This window comes from Tyto alba, unplaced genomic scaffold (assembly GCF_018691265.1).
Source record: "Tyto alba isolate M040663 unplaced genomic scaffold, T.alba_DEE_v4.0 Super-Scaffold_6, whole genome shotgun sequence".
Classification (NCBI taxonomy): domain Eukaryota; kingdom Metazoa; phylum Chordata; class Aves; order Strigiformes; family Tytonidae; genus Tyto; species Tyto alba.
The window spans coordinates 8392843-8410393 of NW_024881327.1; positions in this window are offsets into that span (position 1 = coordinate 8392843).

Sequence of the window (17551 nt, forward strand, 5' to 3'; positions counted from 1 at the left end):
CAGTTTTAGCACTTTGGAGAAGGTACAGAACTTGTTAGTGGAAAATCATATTAAGCTCAAAATGCATAAGCTATAAAATAAAAGACAGTTGTCTCTTCTGGAATTTTGGCTGCCTGCCTTCTGGATTTGCTTGTTGGCAGCCTTGAAAACACTGGTGTAAATCACTACCAAATGGATATCAAAATTCCATCTACCAGTAGTAATCATTAAATTGACGTTCAAGCAGATTCCTGTGCAAAGAGGAAAAACTTTCATATTTTTAGGGAATCCATCGTTTACAGATTATGAAAATACATATACCTATTTTCTAAAATGATACTAAAACTACTAGATACCTACACAAATCTGTATTTAGTTTGTATTTTATCTTCAGCTGCAGACGGGAATTGTTTGTAAAGCAGTTTTAGATAAAAGTAGTTCTGATAAAAATGAACCCTTGTTGCTAAGTTGCATTGCCTATTCCTACTATCATTTATATTTGGCTGCCATCAATTCTCTGTGCTGTATGTCACTTGTTTTCTTTAACTGACACGTAGCTTCCTGAAAAACTATGTTTAACTCTTCTCTTTGGGAGACCTATAAAGCAAAAAATGCTGCCCTGACAAATAATGTTACTAGAACATCAGCTAGCACCAAACTGATGATTGTGCCTGTATGGCTTTATACTTGTACAGCTCAAAGGCCAGTTGACAGTCCAGTTGGCCATCACAGGCATGCGGGGGCCATTTGGATTAGTCCTCCTCCCACGGTGTGCTGAAATCACTGCTTGAAAACTGGCCCCCTGGGAGTGAATGACACAGGGAAATCCTTGCAAAGAAGGAACTGACACTGGTTGGCTGAGAAAGGAGGGTGGTGTTCCCTGAAATCCTGTAAAAACACTAATTGGAACAGAGGCAGTTGCAACTTTGTAATTGAATATACTGTGGTGGGAGGTTTATATATAGAATTTGGCATACTTTGCAATGTCTTTGCAGCTTCTTGCTCTTACTATCTGGCACAACAGACCCAGTTCACTATGGCAGTATGTGGCTTAGTTCCCTGTCGATGATCTGGTTGGAATAACTAAGGTGTTGCAGAATCAAATTGAGTATACTTTTGGGTGTTGCATAGCTGCTAGCTCTGCTAGCTGTTTGCTAGCACGTATACAAATCCTAATGTATATTCAGTCTGTATGGATTTGGATGTTCAGATCTCATTAAACAGAGCTGCAGTCTGGTATCCAAATCCTCTTGGTGGCTTTGAAAATTCCATCATAAATACATACAACATTTTAAAAACATTGGAAAAAATGTGGATGCCTAAGCAAAAGAGAAGGGACCTTATACAAAGGAAAATTGAGGATCTAAAACTTTCTGGTTTAGACTTGCACTTTACATTGCTGCTAGGGTTATTCCTCATAAAATGTCAGATGCTTTTCTTCTAAAATATATAAAGAGTAATAGAAGAGCATCTGAAAGGAATACAGAGAGGTGTCAGGGTTGGCTAGAATTGTGAAATGGTTCTGTTTCTTGACATACATGAGTTACTTGCGCAATGTAGAAAATAACAAATCCTTTATCTGATGATAGTCACAAAAATCAAAATTGCTGCCCATTACTGTATAAATGTTTGACTGACGCAAACAAGCCCTGTGCCGGAGGAAGCATTAGATGCTAGATCACATTCCTGAAAATTCAGATGTCATGGTATAAGACTCAAGTGATCCACCATGGTATTGAAAACGTCAGTTAAAAATGTCATTGCAATTAGAAACTCAAATGCATTGAATATTATGTTCAAAACAAAGGCTTGCTGCACTACAAACTACACTTCAAACTGTCAGCCATGTCCATTTCACCTTATCCACTTGAAGATAATCTTAGACTTGGCACTTTCTTTTTGAAGCTTGGGGTATTTAACACAATCCTGGTTGCCTTCTTAAAACTGCATGTTAATTGACTATGAAAAATTCTTGGAAAACTCAGAAAGTAAAAGTTGAGCTGTTGATTGTGAGAGCTGGTCAGCCAACAGTAGCTGTTACTTAAAGGTGACATTTGAGAATGGATGGGGCTAGATGATGCTAGCCCAAACTGGAGGAATACTTTGCTGTTACTTATATATGCCAAGAGCATTTTGCTGAAATCTTTCAAATGGGAAGTTCAAAAGAGTTTCTAAAATGGTCTTACTGGTGCTATAACCAAAAGAAATGAGTAGCAAGTCAAGCTTACTTGTGTTGACCTCACAAATTCCTGTCTCAAGCCCTGTCTAGCCTGGATGTAGACTCATTTCCAGCATCTCCCTTTTAACAAACCGTAGAGTTCATTTAATTTCAAAAGGTTTGAAAATACTGGGTTCTGATCCAACACACCAAGACTTCTCCCACTGATTTCAGTGGGACTTGAATAAAAAATGCACCTGGAAGAAATGGACAACATGTGCGCCTCCCTGGTACTGTAACAAGAGTCACTGGCAGCAGAGAGCTGGCTCCCTGGTGTGCAGGGCTGTAAACCAGCAGGAAGGAGCATTAAAAGGAGGGAAATCAAGAGCCTGGAAAAGAGAGTAGAACCAGCATGGGGCAGGGAGGAGGGGGGAGGATTTGGAGGGGAGGTTCCTCTATGCTTCATGGTGATTGATGCAAGCTTTGCTTTATATGCTTATGTTGGAGTGACTTTTAGAGAAGTCTGAGGTCTGTAAGAGAAAGGTCACTTACTGTTTCCTCATTCTGCTTTTATGTAAACGACAGTCTGCTGCCTGATTTGCTACTGCTTTTACTGAAAGCACAAAACAGTCATGACTTCAGACAGGGATTTCTCTACCTGTCTTGTAAGCACTTCTGAGATCAAGTGCTGGGTAGAATTAGTCTTCAAAATTATCCTAATAATTGTTAACGTTAAGGTAGCCAGGAAAGATTTGGGGTTTGCTGAGTGGGTTGTTGGATGGTTGTTGGGTTTTGGGAGTTTGGGTTTGGGGGAGTTTGGAGTTGTTGTTTTTTGTTTGTTTTTTTTGTTTGTTTGTTTTTTTTTGAGGTGCATGTGTTTTTTCAATTTTAAACTGAACTCCACAGTCTTTGCATTTTGAATTTTGACTTCAGTCACACTAATGGAGCATCCTGTGCCATTGGCTGATCATACATTCACTGGGTAGAAATTGATAAGTTTCAGCAGTCTACTCTGTTCTCTGGCAGCAGAATTGCAGAAAACTACATGTAACTTTGTTGTTGAATATCATACACTGTGCTTGATCAATAAGACATTTGAACTCACCCATGTCTCCAGATTTTTTCCATATCTAGCTAAAATGTTCCAGTGTCCACCATTTTCATCCCTCCTATGTTTCTTGCGACTTAGTTTTAATAACTGAAAATTGGGGATTCAGATCCCTAATCAGTTAAGGTGTGAAGCCAAGATGTGAATGTTTCCTATTAAAATAATGTGGTATGTCCTGTCATTATAATTAGATATAAATGAGGGTTTAGTAACACAAGCCTCCTCTTACCAACAGTTTCTGGATGGGGTTTAACGAGGTATTTTGTGACTTAAATTGAGTTAAGTAGTGATGTTTATACCATAGAAAACAAAAAGCAACAAGGAAATTTGATTACTGCAAGTAGTGTAAAGACGAAATGACAAAACAAGGAGGACATCTTGATAATTGGATTTTAAAACATGAGACTGAGTAGAGGGCATGTCCAGTTCATCTGCCTGCCTGAGACTTGAACTGCTAAGGGAGGTCCCATGGTAGTGAAGACTGCTGGGTAGTGCTTTGGGCCGTGTAGAGCTGCTAGTCCTTTGTTACAGCTCTTTTTTTTTTTTTTTTTTTTTTTTTTTTTTTTTGTACCAGTGATAATGCTCGTGTAAAAACAAAAATGCCTGGTATTGTACCCCATGGCAGAATCAGTGATGCTTTGTGGCAACAGTGGGGACTGGTAGAACACCATTGAACTCATCATGTGCCGAGCAGCTTAATTTACCAAAAAACTGCCTCAAAGAAATAACAAAAAAGGCAAATTTCGGAGTATTCTTCCTAAGAGAGAAATTGATTATGACTAGTTTGAGCAAAATTTTTTCCAGTGACTGCTGATTACATGCTTCTGAAATGTGTGTACATTTGTCTGCTGCATGTATCTCCTAAGGTGAGATGTTGTGAGTGTCAGCAGTGAACAAAGAGGGTGATATGTGAAAGTCTATGGCAGAGAAGAGAAGATGGGATAAACTGCATTTGAAAGGAAGAGCAAAGATACATACAAACATGGAGCAGATCTCTATTGATGAAGACTCCCTGTTAAGAAGAACTGAGTGCCTGCCAGCTCAGCTGGTCCAGAAGACAGTGCTGTGCTGCCTGCCAGGGACAGAATTACATGTTAAAGACCTGACACCGAGACATAACCACTGAGGGACAAAAAAACCCACTTCCTTTGGTCTCTTGCAGTCTCACAACTAAACAAACTGCTGGAGTCCATCAAGGATAGTGATGAGAGGTTGAGGCTTCAAGACCTTGCAGCCTAGATGACTTTTAGCAGAGTTCTGCCCATCTGCCAAAAAACAGGAAAAAAAGATAAGGGAAGACAGTGTGCAGGTCAGGGAGGATACACGTGATTTCTCAAGCCTGGTTCTATTATATGGAAGAGAAAAATCAGGTGAGTGAGGAGGGGATAAGGGAGAAAGGAGTCACAGAGGCAAGGGGAAAGGACAAGAGATTTGGAGGTTTGCAAAACTGAATGGGGCCCTGCTCAAATTGATACAACTTTGAAGCTCGCACTGCTTTGAGTAGGAGGTTGAATTATAGACTTCAAGAGGTCCTTTCTGACCTAAATTATTCTGTAACTCTGTTACGGTAAGAAAAAAGTGTTACCACCAAAAGTAGCGATCAGGGAGATGATGCAGTGGGTGATGAAAGGTCAAGGTAGGGTATTGAATGAGGTTAGAAAGACACAAGGGAGGTTCCTGTATGTTTCTCGGAAAGATACTTTGTAGCACAGTGAAACTGAACTGTTGATGCAAGATGTGAAATCAAATGTAATAATTACAATTGGAACACATGTATCAAAAAAATGTGTGCTGTCCAGCGAGAGCAGAGTTAAAGGTGATGTGGTAGCACTGTACATTACTAATGTGGTAGGCTGTAAAGAAATGGGAAGGGAAAGCAAAAATAAAGTTGTTTTGGATTACTGTCACTTTGAGAGAAGGTAGCCAAAGAGCTCCTTTTAGTTTTGGTTGGTTATAGAGCCTGCTGTAGTGTCTGAGGTTGGCTTAGACACAGGTATAAGCATACACATAGGATTTTCTGTATCTGTACTGCTGGGATATTTCTCTGCATATAATATATGCATAGCTGGTGAGCAGGTATTACTAATCATGTTAGGACCATATAGAACACATTCACAGTTAATGACATAAGGTGATGTATTAGTTTTTGTTTTGATAAGTAATTAACATGCTATGGAAGACTTAACTGTAGAAAACAAACAGGTTTTTTTAAATAAATAAAAAAAACAACCTGTTCAGATAAAGGGAAAAAACAGGCCTGTAACTAAGAACTATGTCTATACCAGAGTATCTGGCCAGCAAAGAGAACCAGATTAGTTCTGAATGGGCTGATTTGAATATATGAAGCTGCACTACCACGTGCTTTGCTCTGGCTAACAGATTCAAAGTATATTCGCTCAAGTGGAACATCACACTGACATAGCTACACTACCGAAAATATCTTTGATCGTATTTCCTACTGTGTCATGTAAGCTGAGTTCTAGGATTACTGACTTCAAAGAGAAAACTTCCCTAAAGATAGAGGTGAAGACATTGGGACCCAGCAATCTGAATGCTGAGGAAGTTTAGAATTGTATCAAGCCAAGGATGTGAATATTGGCTGGAACTGTCCGGATAGCAAAGATTACCCAGCGCAAAAAAAAACAGGGCATGGTCTGTCCAGTAAGGAGTGTTTGTGTTTTAAATGGGACAAAGTGTAAGGATTGCAAAAGATCTGTGAATAGACCTAAGAAAATTAGAACAAACCGCCAAAGGTTCTTTGCTCATAACAAGGAAGAAAATAAGTAGGAACCCTGAAAAATGAGGTAGAGGTTAAAAATAATCTCTCCTGGCTCAAGTGAAAGCATTTTTAACCTTAATTTGCAGTAAAGCTAGTGGTGATGTTGACAATGGGATGGATGACAGGACAGAGCTAATAGTAAGGGCAGGGAAGGAAAAGAGATCACATATAAGGTGAAAACATATCTCAAAGATCTTAATGTGCTCGTATAGAGGGGAAAGAATAGTCCTTGTCCTAAGATTGTGAGAGTATATGTGTGTGGAGTTAACATGCCCCACAGCATTGTATGGCATGGCATTAAAATAATTTCATCAAGGAAGGGATGAGAGCATGCCACTAGAGATAGATTTTTTTAGATTTTTTAATATATAGTGCCAGTGACAGAAACAAGACTAATTGGAACAGAACTTGGTCAGTTTATAGAAGAATCTATGAATTAATTTCATATATGAATTTGTCAAACTTCATCTTTCAGCTATTGGATCTTATAATGCCTTGTTCTGCTCTAGATTAAGGAGCACCTGAATTTCTGATATGATTGCTCACTGTAACCAAATCTATTTTCATCTCTTTTCTTACCTGCTAAAAATACTGACCTTTTCTACTGCCACACCATGACTCATTTTCTCTAGTCCTTGAGTAATTTTTGTGGCTCTCATCAGAACCTACTTTTTCAGCATTTTGAAACAAATCAAATTCAGTCATTATTCCAATATTCTTATAATACCAGAAATTATTACAACATAACATCTGTAGACCTGAAGCATTTGCAACCAGTTCTTAGTGGATTCTTGAATGCAAAATACCCCAGCTGTTAATTCAGCTGTATTCATCCTCATATGTGTTCTCAGACCTTAGTAACATTACCTTTCCCTTCACTTACTCATGAACTGAGTAATACTTACTGCCTCTATATAATGTTGGAGGTTCTTCATGTTTCTTCAGTAGTGCAAACCAGAAGGATATATTGAACACTTCTGAATTAAGTGCTTTGCACAGTTGTATTTGAAAAAATAATTTAGCTAGATATGCACAGAGAAAGAAAATACTATTGTTTGAAAAAGTTGGATAAAACATGAATACAAATACAAAAGAGAATGTACAGAGATGGTGGTGTCATGTGTATTGGCATGAACTTCAGTACTCTTAAAGGCACCATAACTCACAGAGCTCTGTTTAATCCATTAGGCTATCTAGAACTGCCATTTCTTGATGTGAATTTTGGATCAATGGAGTTTTTTCAAAATATGTCCAGGGATTCAAGTATTTTAAAACACTTTGCTTGAATTTTCATCAAGACATTTTGAAAGGTAAAAGAGATGATCAAATTTAATAAATAATGCATGAAAATTCAGAGGCAGGCACATTTTATTTAAGCTTCCAATTTCACAGATCTACCTTTTTTCCTTTTCTGTTTCCCTACCTGTTTCCACCACCTTATCCCACCACCACCACCCCCTCCCCACAATATCTCTTCCTGCCAAAGATTGTTTCGGGAATTGAACTCAAATTGGGGAGCTGTAGTCAGATGACTGAAAGCACATTTTACTATTAAATGTTGCATTACTGAATCATCTCACTCCATTTTAGAGATGCAAAAATAAGAAAGATTTGTTTATGGGATATATATAAAGACTGTGACATTTTTGGAATGTGGTCTGAAAAAGTTTCACAGCATGTATTTGGAAAGATGTGCTATTTCTGAGTGAAGATGCCCTGAGTGAGTTATGTAGGTCATCTCCAAGAAGCAACAACAAGGCCTTTAGAATATTTCACACCGCAGTGAGCTCTGTAGATGCCTGACATTTTACAGCAGCTTATTCGTAAAATATTGTAGTAAGTTTTAAAGTTTTATTGTTTCTATTTCTGTCTCTGCCTGTAAAGCCAAGCTCCATTAATGCTACAATTCTAACTATAAAGAATTATGGGAAAGGAAATGAACTTGTAAATAATGCATTTAGAAACCTCTAAAATTTATTTGCAGAATGTCTAACACACCTCTTAAGGGGGAATATCTCATGATCAGCCACAGACCATAGACAGGTAAGAAGAGCTTCCTGGCTTTTTAATGGAATTAAATCTCTTGGTTGCAGCCTAGGAGGGTCATTAAGCCTATCAATAGCTTTCATTCAGAGCAGGCTAATTCCAAGGGGGCGATTCATTGTTTGTTTTGGGGGAGAGGAGCTGACTTGGGTAAAGTGGCACCATGCTCACAGGGACTGGGGTCTGAGTCTTCTGTGCAAATGAAACTACCACAGCTGGATCCCAAGTTCCTGGCTGCTGAAAGTCTGCAAAGTGTCATCTCTGGCTCAAGGGCTGAATCAGTCACCGGATGTTATGGATTAGTGCCTAAAATCTGGATGGTTTTCTGTGGAAATTTTGGAGGAAACGTCCCAAATATCTCCTCCTCAGGAAATTTGCCAACAGACTTTGTTGTTGTTTTAAATGGATTGTTGGTGGTTTAATTAGATGTTTTTTCCTATGGATATTCCTCCTGGTCAGAGTGCTGCAATACGAACACAATACCACCAGTGCCTTTCCCCAAATGGCTTTCAAGGCAGGGGCCTGTTTCTGTGATGGGACACAGGAGAGAGGTGTCCCACTCCTCTCTAGCATCTTTTCCACTTCTTGCCATTATCCACAAAGTTCCCTTCTTTTCAATATCTGTAAGTATAAAACTGTAACTTAGCCATCTGGGAATAATTCAGTTGAATCCAGTTCTCACCCAGGGCTTCAGTGGGAATTCTCGCACAGGACGATTCTCCTAGATACATGAAAGAGTGCTCACAAAATGAAAATCACGTCATTTTATGCCTCCCTCTGCAATAAATCTATTGCTTTATGACTTTCACAAAACTCACTACTCAGAAACCAAATTTATGAGTCAGAAACAACTTTAATGAAGACACTGTAGAAGATGTAGAGGAACTAGAAGAAAAGAGGTAGCCGGAATTGGCAGTGGTTGAAATGGCTGTGGAAGCATGTGCTTAAATCCTGTGCAGTTTCACATTTAGATCTAGAAGATGTAGCTCAATGTAGCTTGAAGAATTTCAAGAATTCCCTGCTGGCTTTCACCAAAGGAAAAACAAATCTTTAACTTCTTTTATTTCCTTCTTTTTCTTTTATTGTAGACATTTTGAATGCTTTTCTCACTTTTTGTCTTCCGATGCCTCAGTTTTGAAGTATTTCAACACTGCAAAAGCATCCTAAGGCGTGGGGGGCCAGATTCTTTTCTCTGTTACATTCCCATAAATGTTAAACAGTTCCTGCCATTTGCACAAGGTATAGGCAAAACAGAATACAATTCAAGGAATAACGGTTTGACAGTGGCTGCTGAAGAACAAACCTGGTGATCTTGGAGAAAGCTGGAGGCTGGACAAACAGATAAAAAAGGAAGTGAGCTGAATGCTCTCCCAAATTCTGTGGTTGTCAGATGGCTTGGCACAAGTGTCAGGTTTCTTTTTTTGGTGAAGTCCCTGAATTGCAGCTCCGAGTTTTAAGCCAGGTTCTGCAATTTCTGTCTTTGGAATGTGCTTTGTTCTCTGGTCGGTTCCCGAGGTGATCCACCCACTGCTAGGATGGACTTTAAAGTTGTAATCCGGTCTTTGTGGGATCAAAGGCAACCCATCAAAATGAGAGAGACTCTTGAGGATAAATTCCTTATTCTGCATCTTGCTACTTGCAGTCCTACCCACTTACTGTAAAACCGTTTAGCACATGATCAAAGTCATTCTATGGCAAGTGACAAAAATTAAGAACTCAACTAGTGGGATTGGGAGCCCATAAAAGAAAAGGTAATTTAGGGTTTTTAACAGAAACAACTATATTATGTTGCCAGATGATTTCAAAGCTGACTCTTTTCTTGGGTCTGACTTGGTTCTTGTTTGCCTATGCTGAGATGCTTCAGAGATTTCCAGTTCTTCCTACCCTGGTAATTAGAGGTTGATTAAGCCAACATTAAAATATTTTCTGGATGTTTGGGAAAGAACACATAAGTTGCTTATTTTATACCAGATGCTTATTATGCTTCAGTCTGGAATACTGCTGAAATTAATACTGAAAGTAATTCTGCATTTTAAAGAAATAGGAACTGTCATGGATTGTTTAACCTTAGATATATATTAACAGGTTTTATTCAGTTATAGCTACATCTTTGCAAAAGGGTTGAAACCTGTAAAGCAGTCAAAACTTGGGATTTTCCAGAATGTAAGAAATTTTCTGTTCTTCATACCTAACCCTGTTCCAGGTCATCTATTACAGTGTTTTTAATATTAAAAGTGATTCTAGCTTCATGTTCTTGCATAATCTTCTACATGATATTACCTGGCCAACCTTTTTTGTGCACTTCATTTTCTCAAAGAGCTCAGAACATGTCATTGTGTGCTTCAGTGAAGGAAAAAATAGATAAATATAATTAAAGTAGAAGGACAGATGAGCTCTTGAAGAAAAAAAAGAAGTACAATAAGTGTAAATCATATAAATGACTTCTAGAGTTCTGTGTTTCAGTATTGCCTGCTGGATAACAGCATTTCCTGATGTTGCATAAATTCAAGGTAGTAATCTGTCATGCATCGTCCAAATGCTATAAAGACTTTAAAAATAGGAAAAAAGCACAACAACAATTTTCAATGAGTCAGAATTATGTTATCTTTCTTTATTCTTGCATTTATAAATTCTGTCAAAAAAAGGGTTGCTCTTGTAATTAGATGTCCAAGGAAATGATTCCCAGAAGAGGAATTTTATTTTAAGGAGCTATAAATTAACATGGCGGAAATTGCTTCCTAAGAATTTCTTTGAAGATTAATGCCAGAATTGAAACCTTTCAGACACTGTGGGAACCATTTATTCATGTAAAATAAACAAAGATGTGCAAATGAGTCGTGCCTAGGTATAAGGAGATATTTCAGGAGAGCTCTCAGAAAATGTCATTGGGTGAAGCTGGGGCTGTTTTTTGTTTGTTGCTCTGCTGAATGTTGTCTTACACGATTTCTTATATTGTTTCAAGCACAACTAAGCTTTAAAAATGGTCAGATGTGGCCACCATTAAAGGAAATATTCACTCCAGAAAACAGGGGAAAGTTCAAGTAGCCTAACTTGGTCTCTGGCCTATCAATTTTCTAAGCGTTTGGCCCTCCCAAGGTTTTTGCCTAGTCTGAATTATTTAGTCAGTGAATTCCTTACAGAGTCATCAGGCGCCTCTGGAGATACACTATTAAGGAACCAGCTGTTTAACTTTGTTGGCTCCCTAAAGAAACTGGTCATGCTCAGAAGATGATGCAACCGCTGCACGTGTCCCACGGAGTGCACAGAGAGCAGCAGGAATCTCCAGTTGCTTCTGTTCACTGGCCCTAAAGGAGTTGGAGCACTCATCCAAAAAATAAGAGTTATGAGGTAAGACCTATCTTAAGGGGTCCTAATCACCACCATTTGTATCTCAGGGGAGTCCCTTACCGCCAGGGGACCACTGGGTTTTCTGAGGGAGGACTCCCCCTTCCCCCCTAAAACTGAGCTGCTGCAAGGATTTCCTTCCCAGAAGGAAAGAGTGAGAAGTGGATTGTTTCACACATAGTAATGCTCTTGGAAAAGATAGTTGGTTTATTTATTATGTCCCTTTTACCCCTGCTACCCTATTCCTGCAGTCTGGGCATGCACAAGGCCCTCTTACACCTGATGCAGGTTGGAGAAAATTCAAAGGCTGGATTAGCTCAGATCCTGTGAAAGCAAGCCCTGGATGATATTAACATCATACCCATAAAAGAGAATTATTCTTCTACATGGTGACTTCAGTGAGTGACAGGTTCTGAAGCAACACAGGGATCTCTTTGATATCAGTATGTGCACTCATTGACCTCTGCAGTGTGTCCACCTGTGGACAACATTTTAGCCATGAATATATAGCACACTGTTTTTGAAAAGCCACAATTTTGCTAAATTAAAACCAATTCCTTTCAAAGCATCCAAGAGCACTAATTTTAATTGATTACTCAGTCATGGCCACATTTCAAATTTCATCTGTTTTTACTGTAGTTCTTCTGGAAAAAGTTTGGTTAGAATCACTCTCCCATAACCTAAAATGGTTGCAGGGATTTTGCTTTGACTTTAAGGGAATAAGAAAAAAAAACCCCTCTCGTTAGGCATGGAAAAGTTCAGCCTGAACAATGAATGATTCAGAAGACTGTGGTTGTGACAAAAATGGGCTTTAATTGTTTTCATTTTGCTTATGTAACCGTTTGGCCCCTGTCAAGCAGCTGCTTTAAGAATAATTTTGCTTATCAATGATATGTAGTCTCCTCTAAACTAATATAAACAAAAATGTGCCACATATATATACACCTATGTTTGTATGCAAGATTTTAAAAGTTCCTGCAAAAGTTTGTAGAAGAAAAGTCCACTCAGAGGTCTTAATAGAAAGACACTGCTTCTGGCTCAGGAAATCCTTCAGCCGTAACTGGCTGGAGCTTGGGAATGTATTCTGGAAAAACTAGATTTGCTGGTTTAGATGAACCTTTGATCCAATGCACTCAAGCTTGGGTGAACAAAACAACAGCAGTATGAAGAGAAACTTCCTCTGAGAAGATTGAATGTTTACTGCTTTGTCCTGAGTTTCATGGAAGAAGCACAGACTTAGCCCTCCCCCTGCGGCTGCTGTCATTGCAAATACCCTGGGTGCTTTTAGCACCCTGCTTTGGAGTTACAGACATGCTGAGTTTGTTCTCGGTGAGCTCCTGCATAGGATGGTTTGAGAAGGGTCTTGCCTTCTTGTGGCTGTGTGAAGATGAGTAGCCGGGGGTTGGTTCTTGTGTTTGCAGCTGGCTTTACTGTTGAATGACTCAAACTGTTAATCCCACTGGGTCGGCCACAGGAGATGAAGCTAAGCAGAAAGACTTAGCACCGACATTCATGTCAGGCAAATACTGGAGCTGACAGATAGAAGAGGCAAGCAAGTGATGCTTTTACACTGCCTGATGATGAAATGCCTTCCACTAGCACATTAGTCAAGTAGGTTAAGCCACAGGTCTCAATAATTAGCTCATAAGGGTTTATAAAGAGTTACCTGAGAACTGTTTTTTTTTTTATGTGAGAGCTGTTTACCTGAGAACTGTTTTTTAAATGTGGTGGTCCCACACCCTGGGGAACTCATATAAGTGTAAATATTATGTCAGTCTTTAAATGGAGACACCTACAGTCATCACTGTGGACTTGTTGGCCTGACTGAACACAGTGATGGAAAGGCTGAGGTGTGACTCAAGGGAATTAAACAGCAGTAAAACACATAATGCCAGTTCACAAAGGGTGAGACGGAGACTTGAGGTGAGGGGAAAGAGAATTTACCAATTAAATTCGATAGAGCTGTATTGAGGCTGTGAATCTGCTTGCTAATGATTGCTGGATTGATATGAGGTTCCTGGTATTTTACTTGTTTTTCCCCACTATATTTTAGTTTCAACACAAGAAGAGTGCAAAATCTGTATGACCTAGTCAATGAAATGAACAGGATCAGGTCACGGACCAATGCAGTTTCCTACCTTTTATCAGTGGCCTGAAAATGTAAGTTGCAGTTTACCTAGAGACTGATGAATGAAAATTAGTCGAGGGAAGTGTTACGGTAAAAGAGGCTCAGCCGGATACTTTTTGTTCTGGTATGGCATTCTGTCTTGGCACAGTGTTGGCCACATTTGTCACAGGAGTCGTAGCAATTCAAGGAAAGAGCTGGGAGTCATGGAGCCTAATGGATTAACTCAGGCTCCCTGTACTCTGGCTAAAAATGGTGATCTGAGCCTTCAAACCTTGATTCTATAATCAAGGAGATACTATGTGGTGTGGGGACTTTTTCATGCCTGTACTTGGCACAGTGACTTCTGTGCAAACTGTCCTTTTCTGGCACTCATTCAAGAATATATTGAATATGCGTTAAGTTCAGAGGTGAGCCATGAGAGTGATAACAGCATCGTTAAGTGGCAGTCATTTCCCTCTGCTGAGGTTGTACTGCTGAGCACCAAATAAATCCAGATTCAGTCCGATGAGAAAGGCCTTATGAGAGTGAGCCTGACCCTCTAAACTGCTGATTAGGGCCTTTACCTCAAGGTGACTGCTGACTCTAAAACACCAAAGGTCTAGGAGGAGGCAATAGCATGACCCTGTTTCACAAGTGAGAGACTGCCTCTTCTGGCATGAGAAGTAGAGCCAAGAGGGCATTAAGAAGAATAACTTCCTGTGTGAAATACTTAATGAAATAAAAGAAGCTCTAGACACACAAACAGTTTCATGTAGGTAAAAACAGACCCAACTCTAGGAATACCTAGGAAATTGTGCACCCAGGTCTGGAGCATAGTGTCCATGCAGTGATCATGAGCTCTGAGAACATTTTGAGTATTGTAACTTTGCCTATGAACTCTCCTCTTATGGATCAGCTGGATTAGGGAGTGTTAATGGTTTGCATCAGCAAGTCTAACTAGGAAGGCGTTTCTAAATTGCAGTAAGCAGGACAAATAGTTATCCCTGACTGCTTGAGTGGCTGAGATACTAAGACAATATGCTTTTGGTTTTAGTAGATGACCCCCAAAACTGGTGGGTGGGCTGAAGAAGGTTCAGTGAATTGAGTCTTTATAAAATCATCGCCACCACCAAAAATGTATTTTATTGAGAGCTGAATAAAAGCATTTTTGTTTTTTAAAAGTCCTTAGTAAAGCAGGAAGAAAAACAGTTCAAGTTAATGACAAATCAAAACATTTAAACTTCTGAAATGTTTAAAGGTTTAATTATTTTTGGCAAAAAAAAAAAAAAAAAATCTGCCAAATCACAAAGAATATTAGTTGACAAATATTTTTTAGAGGAAAAGCATTTCTTCCAAAAAAAGTCACCTTTCGCTAGTCAACAGAACATTATAAATAAACCAAGTAAAATCATTACATAGTTTTGCGTAACAGATTAAAGACCCCACCAGAGAATGATATTCCCTCTTGTGTATATACACTCCATCTGATCGAAAATGTGAGCAAGAGCTTTGATACGATAATAAACTAAAGAGTTTAAAGCTAAAGTTCCCTCCCTGCTCTACCAAAATTATGAAGTTCAGCAGTTTGATCCAAATGGTCTAGTTTTCAAAAGCTCAGAGCACATCTACTCATCTGCAAGATTTCTACATTTTCGTTCTGGTTTTGTTTGTTGCTGTGGAGCCTGATAGGATATTTAGATACGTGGCTGTTGAACAGGATGGTTAGGTTTACAGCATGTGGCTGCTTGCCTCCTCCGTGTGGCAAGCAAGGTGGGCCTGTGTTCACGTCCTTCAGCTGGCACTTAGCTCTGGATGCTGGGCTAGGGTTTAGGCCCCCGTCTTCCACCGTGTTGATCAGTCAAATCACAGCTATGTTAAAAGATTTAATTTCAGTCTGTGTGCCACCAGCACAGCTGCGACACTGCCGACCGGCACACCCAGCTGCATTGTGCCATGGCTCATTCGCAAGGGCCTGGAAGAGATCAGGCAAGTGTAGAGAGTGGTTCCCTTGAGGGAAACACAGCAAAACCTCCATCTTCCCTGCCTTTGGAATTGCCACTCCCAAAACTTGTCTCCAAACCTCCCATCAAGTACTGCTTGTCTCCTTCCAGTTGTTCCCTCCCTCCAGTTCTTCTCAACCAGGTTTTCCTCAAAAAAGAAGCAGGTCAGAGATTGTAGAAAGGCCCCTGTGGATTTTAGTAGTTTAAATAATGTGTCCACAGATTAATTTATTTTTTAATGATGAACAGCATTAGAAAAACTCTAAGTTAGTTTGGGTAGACTGTGAAAAGTTTGGGAAAATGGGGAGGAAATTAACAGTATTTTAAGAAGCAACAGGTTATTTCACAATAAAAATGTCATCTTTGGGAATACATTTCTTTTTTATTATACATAGAGAGTTAAAGGAGATGGCAGAGTCCAATATTTGGCATTTCAGGCCAAAGGTATTTAGATTAAAGAGGAAGAGCAAAAAAGAAATATTGCATCTCCGGTCCACTGTTGCTTCAGATGTGGCTTCAGTCTGAGCACAGAGGCATCTCTTAAGGAACTGCCAGATACATCAGTGTCTCTGTAAAAAAGAACAAAATGGAACTGTCAGTTATTTAGAAGTGTAGATGCAGCAACTAGTGAGCAGTTTGCTGTGTCTGGCATTCCTTGTGAAGAGGGGTGCCAGAAATTTACTGGCAAAACCCTTCAGCTAAGTGATCTCAGATGAAAAAATGACAGCTTCTGCTGATGAACAGTCAGTGCTGTGAGCATAAGCATTCATCAGTAGTCCCAGAGTGGAGGGACTGTGGTAGTATCTGGCTTTGCAAAGACTCTCCTTTTCTTTGCACCCACGTGCATGTTTAGCCCAATCTTACTCTGTGATGGTACCGGGGCTGGAACGTGTACCACCAGAAGAAAGAGCAAAGGGAATTAGCTCCCAAGGACACAGCTCACATGCCTTGGTGGTCTCTTCCCAGAGTGTCATAACTTTGCTCCAGAGGCAGCTGCAGGAAAGCTTGCTGTGTGCACAGCTCCCAAGGAAGCCACCAAAGATCATGGAAACTGTCCCTCATCCTGCCCCAGCCATGGCCAACAGCAGATGCCGGGGAGAAGAGTACCAAAACCAGCACAGTATGGCCCACAGGGGCCCTGGCATCCCCTGTGACATATGGTAAGCTGCAAGCTGTATGGGCAAAACTGTGTTCAAGAGCCACTGCGCTAGGCTGTTTTCTGTTAACTGCCCTAATCTCTTTTTTAATATCTTTAAACTTCTGGTTTCCATAAGGTGAGGATGCTGCATTTCACCATTTAATTATGCACTGTGTGGGAAAAGGCCTTCCTTTCTCTTCGTGGCATTCAGAATTAATTGTTTTGGGTGATGTGTATGTTTGGGAATATTTCTGTGCAACCGCAAATGAATTACTAACACTGATACAAGTGTCAGCTTGATTTAAAACTTAAAGCATTAGATCAGCAGTTTATGCGCTGCAGACATTAACAAACACTTTAAAGTGTTTTGCAGTCAAAAACTTTACAGAAAGAAGGCAGCTGTGGCTATGGTGCTAAAGATTTAGTGTCTTTATTTGTGGGAAGCCCGTGTTAACTGGCACAAATAACATCTCGACATTGCCAAAAGGGGCCTTTGCAATGCCCTCACCTCCAGATGACAAACACACAGATGTGTACAGCATTTGCAAATTGAATACAAGCCTGGAAGAAATTTGGTATTTGCAGAAGAATTTTCTACAGAATTTGAGGGAAAAAACTAGGAATGGTACACATCAGCTTGATGTAAGAAACCTTGCAAAAATGTCCAGTCTCGGAGAAAGTACAGGCTGTGGTGGCCAGTCATGCCGTGGGGTTGAGATGCTTTAGAAAGTCACTGAGGCTGTTAGTGAGGCTGAGACTGCACCTCCCACCTGCCCCACTCAGGGTAGGCAGCCTGATATATATCCACTCCTTGGGCATGGAGGAAAGCATATTCAGAATTGTCAGTCTGACTCAATTGAAAAGTGTGAAATGAAGGAAAGACATTTCATTCTT